The sequence below is a fragment of the Nycticebus coucang genome, chromosome 14 (assembly GCF_027406575.1).
Source record: "Nycticebus coucang isolate mNycCou1 chromosome 14, mNycCou1.pri, whole genome shotgun sequence".
NCBI lineage: Eukaryota > Metazoa > Chordata > Mammalia > Primates > Lorisidae > Nycticebus > Nycticebus coucang.
The window spans coordinates 61,585,319-61,594,616 of record NC_069793.1 but is presented as its reverse complement, the minus strand read 5'-3'; positions in this window follow the sequence as shown (position 1 = coordinate 61,594,616).

The following is a 9,298-nucleotide window of genomic DNA, read 5'->3' as shown; positions in this document are numbered from 1 at the left end:
CTGTTTGAAAACTTGTTTGTGTGAAAATTACACCTCCCCCCAAGGTACACCTTTCTAAACTCTCAGGAGACCATTTAATCTCCCCTCCCTCTCTCCTCTGTGCAGGAGGAGCTGGAGCATGCAACTGATGTCCTCAGAAACTTCAAGTGGTTTCCCCAGGACAAACAAGGAAAACTGGACAATAAAATGCCAACCAATGAAGGGATGACAAAGGCTTGTTTAGGTGCACTGGGGATTCTGAGTATCAGCTTTTAGGAAATGCATTATGGTCTTTCCCTTTGTTTATCACAAAGATCAAGGGGATACAAGGTATTCTCAGGGGTTATACTGCCTTTACCAGCCCTAGTGCTTGTGAATTCAGATTGTGTTCTTATCTTTTCTGTTGCTTTGAGAAATCAGTTCTAATCAACAGGACCCCAATGCATCTGTTAAGAGCTATGTGAATGAAAGCCACCATACATTTTGTCTTAAATCAGTTCCTTGGTACCAGATTAAAGCTTGTTTTATACAATGTTCATGATGATTGACTTTTTTCTTCATCGACGGAACTAAACAGAACTAAAAGCATAGTGGGTACCAGAAAGAAAATATTAACCATAAATTTACGTAGAGATGCCATTACTATATGAATGTTAGTGATTTATATAGGGAAGACATCAGATAAGTCTTTGTTTGGAAAATTTCCCAGACTAAATGCTACCTAGGATGAGAATTGATAATGAGTAAAGATAGAACTACAGTAGTTTTTGGTGTCATGAGGTACTAGTTCCATGCAGAGAAAACAAAACAAAACAAAAAACAAACAAATATCCAAATGCAGAAGATGTTCACAGGACATAGGGCAGGATAAAATATGATGAATTCACACCAACATTCTTTTAAACCGAATCTCTGCTAAAGAATTAGAGCTTTACTGGAATAAAAAGACATGAGAGTACCTTGACAGAAAATAAATCTGTGGTAGCAGGTTCTGAACAACAATAACAAAAAACTTACGAACGAAGTTTTAACATAAGGGCAGGGAGTGTAAAATAAGTGATAAGGTGGGCACCTATGGCTCGGCGCCCATAGGTCAGTGGTGAGGCTGTCGGCCACATAGACTGGGGCTGGCGGGTTTGAACCTGGCCCAGGAATGCTAAACAACAATGACACCTAAAACAAATCATAGCCGGAAGTTGCGGCAGATGCCTGTAGTACTAGCTACTTGGGAGACTGAGGCAAGAGAATCTCTTGAACTCAAGAGTTAGAGGTTGCTTTGAGCTATGATACAATGGTATTCTACTGAGGGCAACAAAGTGACATTCTGTCTCAAAAAAAAAAAAAAAGGTGGGCATCTGTGATCATGTAATTTTTTTTTTTTAAGGTCACTTTGGCTACAGTATGAGGAAAATACTGGGAAGAGGGAAGAAGATAAAAGATGAATATCATGACACAGCAATACACATGCAAAATAGCGTTCGGGTGTTCATGGCTAGGTACTACTAGTAGCATTGGGTGGAATCAAATTTTTAGTTCAGATGCATTAATTCCAAAATATCAACACTAATCAAATAAATGTATATGTGTGCGTATGTGCCTGCTTTTGCCTCTGTTTTGTATGCCATTCCTTTCCCATGCATTGTTAACTTCTTTTTAAACACGAAGTATATACAAAAAAGTAAATATACTATATTTGTCCAGGTCAAAGGATTTTCACAAACTGAACCCACCCAGATGTGAACAACTCCCAGATCCTTCAATAGAACTTATAGAAGCACCTCTGTGCTTTTCCTGAATAACTTCTCCCTCCCAGAATAAGAATCTTTCTTATTTGTAGCAACAGAGGTTGATTTTGCCTGTTTTTGTACTAGTATAAGTGGACTCACACAAAAATTCGGCTTTTTTCTTTTATTTAACATTAGGTTTGTACGATTCATTGATGTCATTCCTGTTGTTACATACTGTTTGTAATTCATTTGCATTGCTGTATAATATTCCATATGAAGGCAAATTGCCATTTATTTGTCTACACTATTGGTAAGCACCGCGGCAGCCTGTGATTTGGGGCAGTTAATGAAAGTGCAATGAGCAACATTCAGGTACATGCCTTTGGTGAATATAAATATGTATTACTGTCCGGGGTTGTGGGTATGCACGTGTTCAGCCTCAGTAGATGTTGACAAGTAGTTATCTGACGTGAACTAGTTCATACTCCTTTAACAGTGAGTGATAGTTATGGTTGCTCCATGTCCCCACCAACAGTTAGTATTGATAGACTTCTTTACATCTCAGTCAATGATGGATGCAATGTGGTATCACACTGTGATTTAAGATTGCATTTTCTGGATGACAAAGTAAGTTAAATGTTCCTTCATATGCTTGCTGACTGAAAACCATTTTTGTGTGAAGTATTCCTTCAAGCTTTACATTCATTTCTTATTTGGGTCATTTGTAATTTAAAATTTTTTTGAACAATATCTTTATACATTCTGCATATGAATCCTGTGTTAGTTACACATAACATGGATATCTTATTGAACTCTGAGGCTTCTTTTCCGTTCCCTTAATGATGTCTTTTAATAAACTGACATTGATACTTCATACTTTATTACTTGTTGGCTGCATATAACACATTTTTTTTAGAGACAGAATCTCAATCACAGGCTGCCGCAGTGTCTACCAATAGTGTAGACAAATAAATGGCAAATTACTTTCAAAGTGAGATTGAGCCATAGCACCTCAGCTCACAGCAACCTCTAGCTCTTGGGCTTAGGCAATTCTCTTGCCTCAGCTTCTCAAGTATCTGGGACACCAGGAGCCCACCACTATGCCCAGATATATTTTTGTTGTTGCAGTTCACCCAGGGCCCGGTTCCAACACACCACCCTCAGTATATGCGGCTGGCACCCTACTCACTAAGCCACAGGCAATGCCCCTCCATGTAACACATTTTTAAAGCCAATTTGGGATCATATATTAAAAGGAAACTTAGAATTCTGTTAAACTTACTACACTTACTTGTATCACATTGCTTTAATATTTGTCTTACATATATCGTTTCCCTTCTTCTTAGTCATGTAATGCAGACTGATTGTTTGCTTTGTATGTTTGTTTATATAAAATGATAGAATTTTGTATGGAAATTAGTCAGCTTATTTATTTCCCAGTTTGTAAACCAGTAACTGAAAGCTGATCAAAACTTTAAAAGCTGAAATAATTTTTTTAAAATTTGTGTATATAGAAACAGATTATTTCTACCTAATCCTGGAAAATACCGAGATTATCAACAAGCCAAACTAGCACCTAAGAAGACACTTTAATTTCATCTAAGTGCGTCACACAAAACATATTTTGGAAAAATTCAACATATTGTGTTTCTATTTTTTTTTATCAGCTTCATCAACAAGTAGTTTATGGACAGGATATTGTGTTTAAAATAGCATGGTTGGTTAGCTGTTTCTCCTCGGAGGGCCGGGTGGTTCTGCGCAGCCGCTGTCACCCTGTGTCTTGCAAGTGCTGAAAGATCCCGGGGAGAATGTCTGGACACCATGAAAGCCAGGAAATGGAACTGTTGACATTCAGGGATGTGACCATAGAATTTTCTCCAGAAGAGTGGGCATGCCTGGACCCTGCTTGGTGGAATTTGTATAGGGATGTGATGTTAGAGAACTACAGAAACCTGGCCTTCCTAGGTCTTACAGCCTCTAAACCAGACCTGATCACCTGTGTGGAGCAAAGGAAAGAGCCCTGGAATGTGAAAAGACATGAGAGAGTTGCAGAACACTCAAGTAGGAGGGAGGCAGACGATGCAGGTGAAAGCTGTGTCTTCTCATTCCACCCAAGACCATTTGCCAGAGAAGGGAATAAATGTTTCATTCCAAAAAGTGTTACTAAGAAGCTACAGAAGCTGTGGTCTTGAGGATTTAAACTTAAGGAAAGACTGGGAAAAGATGGATGAGTATAAGAAGCAGAGCAGTTATTGTAATGAATCTAACCAATGTTCAGCAACTGGCCATAGCAAAATCTTCCAATGTAATACATGTCTGAACGTTTCAAAAACTTGTTAAATCTAAATAGACATAAGATGAGACATACTGTAGAGAAATCTTGTAAAGAATGTGGGGAAGCTTTTAACCAGTGCTCACACGTTACTAAACACGCGAGAATTCATAATGGAGAGAAAGCTTACAACTGTGAAGAATGTGGCCAAGTCTTAAAATCCTGCTCAAGCCTTTCTAATCATAAGATAACTTATACTGGTGAGAAATGGTATAAATGTAAAAATTATGGCAAAGCATTGACCCACAGCTCAAACCTTAGTATACTTGAAAGAATTGATACCAGAGAAAAATACTATGAATGTGAAGAATGTGGGAATACCTTTAAGCACTACTCATACCTTTCTGAACATCAAAGAATCAATCCTGGAGATAAACTCTACAAATGTGAGGAATGTAGAAAAGCCTTTAACCATTGCTCAAACCTTAAAAATCATAACAGTAGTTCATACTGGAGAGAAACCATACAAACGTGAAGAATGTGGCAAAGCCTTTTAACCATTGCTCAGACCTTACTATTCATAAGAGAATTCATAGTGGAGAGAGACCTTACAAATGTGAAGAATGTGACAAAGCTTTTAACCACATCTCAAACCTTAATCTACATAAAAGTTATTCATACCAAAGAAAAACCCTACAAATGTGAAGAACGTGGCAAAGCCTTTATTGCTCAGTCTTTATTAAACATAAGAGTTCATACTGCAGATAAACCTTACAAATGTGAAGAATGTGGCAAAGTCTTTAATCAATGCTCAGACCTCACTAAACATCACAGAATTCATACCGGAGAGAAACCGTACAAATGTGGAGAATGTGGCAAAGCTTCTAACCGCAGCTCAAGTCTCAGTATACATAATAGAATTCATACTGGAGAAAAGCCTTAAAAATGTGAAGAATGTGGTAAAGCTTTTAACCGCAGCTCAAGCCTAAGTATACATAACAGAATCCATACTGGAGAAAAGTCTTATAAATGTGAAGAATGTGGCAAAGCTTTTAACCATAGCTCAAACCTTAATCTACATAAAAGAATTATTCATAACAGAGAAAAACCCTACAAATGTGAAAAATGTGGCAAAGCCTTTATTCATTGCTCAGTCCTTACTAAACATAAGAGAATACACACTGGAGAGAAACCCTACAAATGTGAAGAATGTGGCAAAGTCTTTAATCAATGCTCAGACCTCACTAAACATCATAGAATTCATACTGGAGAGAAACCATACAAATGTGAAGAATGTGGCAAAGTCTTTAACCCCAGTTCAAGCCTTAGTATACATAAAAGAATCATACTGGTGAAAGGCCCTACAAATGTGAGGAATGTGGAAAAGCCTTTAACCATTCCTCAGACCTTAAAAATCATGAGAGAGTTCATACTAGAGAGAAACCATATAAATGTGAAGAATGTGGCAAAGCCTTTAACCGTTGCTCAGACCTTACTATTCATAAGAGAATTCATACTGGAGAGAGACCATATAAATGTGGAGAATGTTACAAAGCTTTTAACCGCAGCTCAAGCCTTAGTATACATAAGAGACTTATACATACTGTAGAGAAACCACACAAATGTGAAGAATATGACAAAGCTTTTTACCACAGTTCAGACCTTAATAGTTATAAGAGAATTCCTTCTGGAGAAAAACCTTACAAATATGAAGAATGCGGCAAAGCCTTTAATCGTTGTTCATACCTTACTATTCATGAGGGAATTCATACTGGGGAAAAACCCTACAGATGTGAAGAGTGTGACAAAGCTTTTAATCACAGCTCAAGCCTTAACGTACATAAGAGAATACATAGCAGAAAAAAAATCCCTACAGGGGTAAAGAATGTGGCAAGGTCTTTAATCAATGCTCCTTTCTGTACATAACAAAATTCATAGAAACCTTACAAATGTGAAGAGTGTGATAAAGCCTTCAAGTGATGCTTATACCCTACTAAATATGATACATTCTGAAGACAAACATTACTAAAGAATGTAGGAAAGCCTTTAACCAATGCATGAGCAAAATTTACATCTGAGAGAAACTGTACAAATGTGAAGAATATGGGAAAGCCTTTACTTGGTGCTGTTACCTTACTGTACATGAGAGAATTCATACTTGAGAAAAATCCTACAAATGTAAAGAAAGTGGGAAAACTTTTAATAAATGCTTTAATAAGGCATAATTACTTAACCGAGTCATACTGGGTAGTAGTGATAAAAACGTAAGAACTGTCAAAATACTATTCAGAAAGTAAAAGTCTTAGACTACACCAAAGTGTTCATATTAAGAAAATATTATGAAGAGTATTACAATACCTTTATTTCTATTACAGGTTTTTTTTGCATAGGCAAATTGGTACTAGCATGGAACCTTCCATAAGTTGGTCAGACTTTAAGAGAATTCAGATAAGAGAAACCGTACAGATGTATAATTGTATAAAAACAGAGTATTAATTATAGGGAAGAATCCAGAGTTACAATTGTTGGACAATTTATATATATGTACATTTAATAGGAGCAGGATAGCGATTTTTTTTGTGAGTTAAAATTACATTCAAAGTATGTTTTTTGCATTAAAAACTTAGATTTCTTTTGGAAGTTAAAAAAAAATAAATAAATAAAATAAAATAAAATAGCACGGTTGTGTTTAAAATGTTAATAGTTGAGGCAATGAGGCCTGGTGGTATAGAGACAAGGCTGAAAGAAGTTCTAAGAATATGATGAAAGAGAGATAATTGGCTTCCTATTGGAATATTGCCTTGCACCCTAGGAAGTCTCTGTATTTTTTATGATAAAAGTTGAAATTTTAGAGCATTGGTACCTTACTGAGGAGAAAAGTGTGAATGGTCTGAATTAAACAGAACACTAGGGGATCAGATGGTCCTCTTAGAATCATCTTGAAAAATATTTTTTTTTCTGCTGGATGTGGTGACTCACAATCCTAGCACTTAGGGAGGCTGAGCCAGGTGGATCATTTGAACTCAGGAGTTCAAGGCTAGCCTGAGCAAGAGCAAGACCCTGGGACTACTAAAAATAGAAAACTAGCCAGGAGTGGTGGTGGTCGCCTGTAGTCCCAGCTACTCAGGAAACTGAGCAAAAGGATTGCTCAAACCCAAGAGTCTGAGATTGTGAGCTATGACACCACTGCACTCTATTTAGGGTGACAGAGTGAGATTCTCTCTATCTATATCTATATCTATATCTATATCTATATCTATATCTATATCTATATCTATATCTATCTATCTATCTATCTATCTATCTATCTATCTATCTATCTATCTATCTATCTATCTATATACACATTAACTCTGAGGGCACCCAGAGTAGAGAACTCAAATTCTAAACCAAAGAGTGGGGAAAACTTTACTAACAAAAAAATACACCTCACTAAATATGCATTCTCCATCTTGGAAATAACACCAATTACTCAACATGAGCAGGTTTAACTCTTCAGGGAAACACAAATATTGTCATGTTCTCAACTTCAGCCAATGATGCTGGGTCACCACATCTCAAATCTACCTTTCCCCTCACGCATATGTGGTGGGTAAATAAATTAACCATAACTAGAAGATTCATGCCAGGCAACTTGGATCTTTCTCACTTAAAATGGATAAAATAATAGCTTTTAACTTGAAGGGCTCTAGCCAGTTATTAGGTGTCTTTCCATCAAATGTATCATTGCAAAAGAAACAGCCCGTCCTTAAAATGCAGTTATCAAATATGGATACTACACCAGAACTGGTGACTGCCACTGTAACTTGTGATTTCCCCGAGCTTTTGCTCTAGAAATATAACTTATAAACCAGATTGTCCTCAGCCAAAATAGCTCCTGCATCATGGTCAGGAAAACAAAGTAGGAATAATCTATTAAGATGCATAGATACATTATAGGTCTCTTGAGTACTTTACAAAGAACAGAAGAAGCACTTGGAAAAAAAATTTTAGGATTTGTATTTATTCTTGGCACCAATCTTAAGCATTTTAATCTCAGACAATTTTTACCAAAACAGAATTTATAGATGAATAATTCATTTCCATAATCAAATCAGTCTGGAAGATTGATTTGCCAGTTATGTAGAAACTTCTTCCAATTTCAACTTTCTTTTTACATTGCAAGATTTGAAATCCATTTCTGAGCATAGTATCTTCCCAACATAGAGATTTAGAGAGAAAATATTTGTTGCAAAAAAAGTCATCACTTGTAATTTTTTCTCTCTGAAGATATACATGACTTGTAAAGAATAATTCTCTTCAGGTGGTGCCTATGGCTCAAAGGGGTAGGGTGCTGGCCCCATATGCTGGAGGTGGCGGGTTCAAACCCAGCCCCAGCCAAAAACTGCAAATACATAAATAAAATAAAAGAATAATTCTCTTCTACTTTTAATTCTGTAATAAATATACTTTCTTTTCTCCATAGAGTCCAAACACTTTCTTCCTGTTCTTAGATTAGGAGAAAAATGTATTGAAATCATCTGAAGAGTAAACTTACTCTTTCCAACTTCCTCAGTTACTTCCTTACAAGCTCATAGGAAGCTTGTATTTTTTTTCCTCCACGGTTTTAGTTTGGGTAACAGAATGTGCACAGTAGAAGGAAGTGAATAAATATATTAAGGAACTGGGCATGTTGAAATAAATGCATTGAAAATTTACAAAGGCTAGGGCGGCGCCTGTGGCTCAGTGAGTAGGGCGCCGGCCCCATATGCCGAGGGTGGCAGGTTCAAACCCAGCCCCGGCCAAACTGCAACAAGAAAATAGCTGGGCGTTGTGGCGGGCGCCTGTAGTCCCAGCTGCTCAGGAGTCTCAGGCAAGAGAATCGCGTAAGCCCAAGAGTTGGAGGTTGCTGTGAGCTGTGTGACGCCACGGCACTTTACCCGAGGGCGGTACAGTGAGACTCTGTGGTATAGGATTGGGTTGGTCATTGTGGAGCATAGGTCTGAGAATATCCTGAAGAGCTGGTTTACTTATGGCAAATTTTTTCAACATATGAATGTCATTGAAGTATTTAATTTCTCCATCATAGATGAAACTCAGTTTAGCTGGATACAAGATCCTGGGTTGAAAGTTTTTTTGCTTTAGGAGATTAAAAGTTGATGACCAGCCTCTTCTTGCTTGAAAAGTTTCAGCAGAGAGATCTGCAGTTATTCTAATATTCTTACCTTTGTACGTTATAGTTTTCTTTCGCCGGGCTGCTTTGAGAATCTTCTCTTTCATGTTAACTTTAGTGAAGCTAATTATGATATGTCTGGGGGATGACTTATTGGGGTTGAATCGT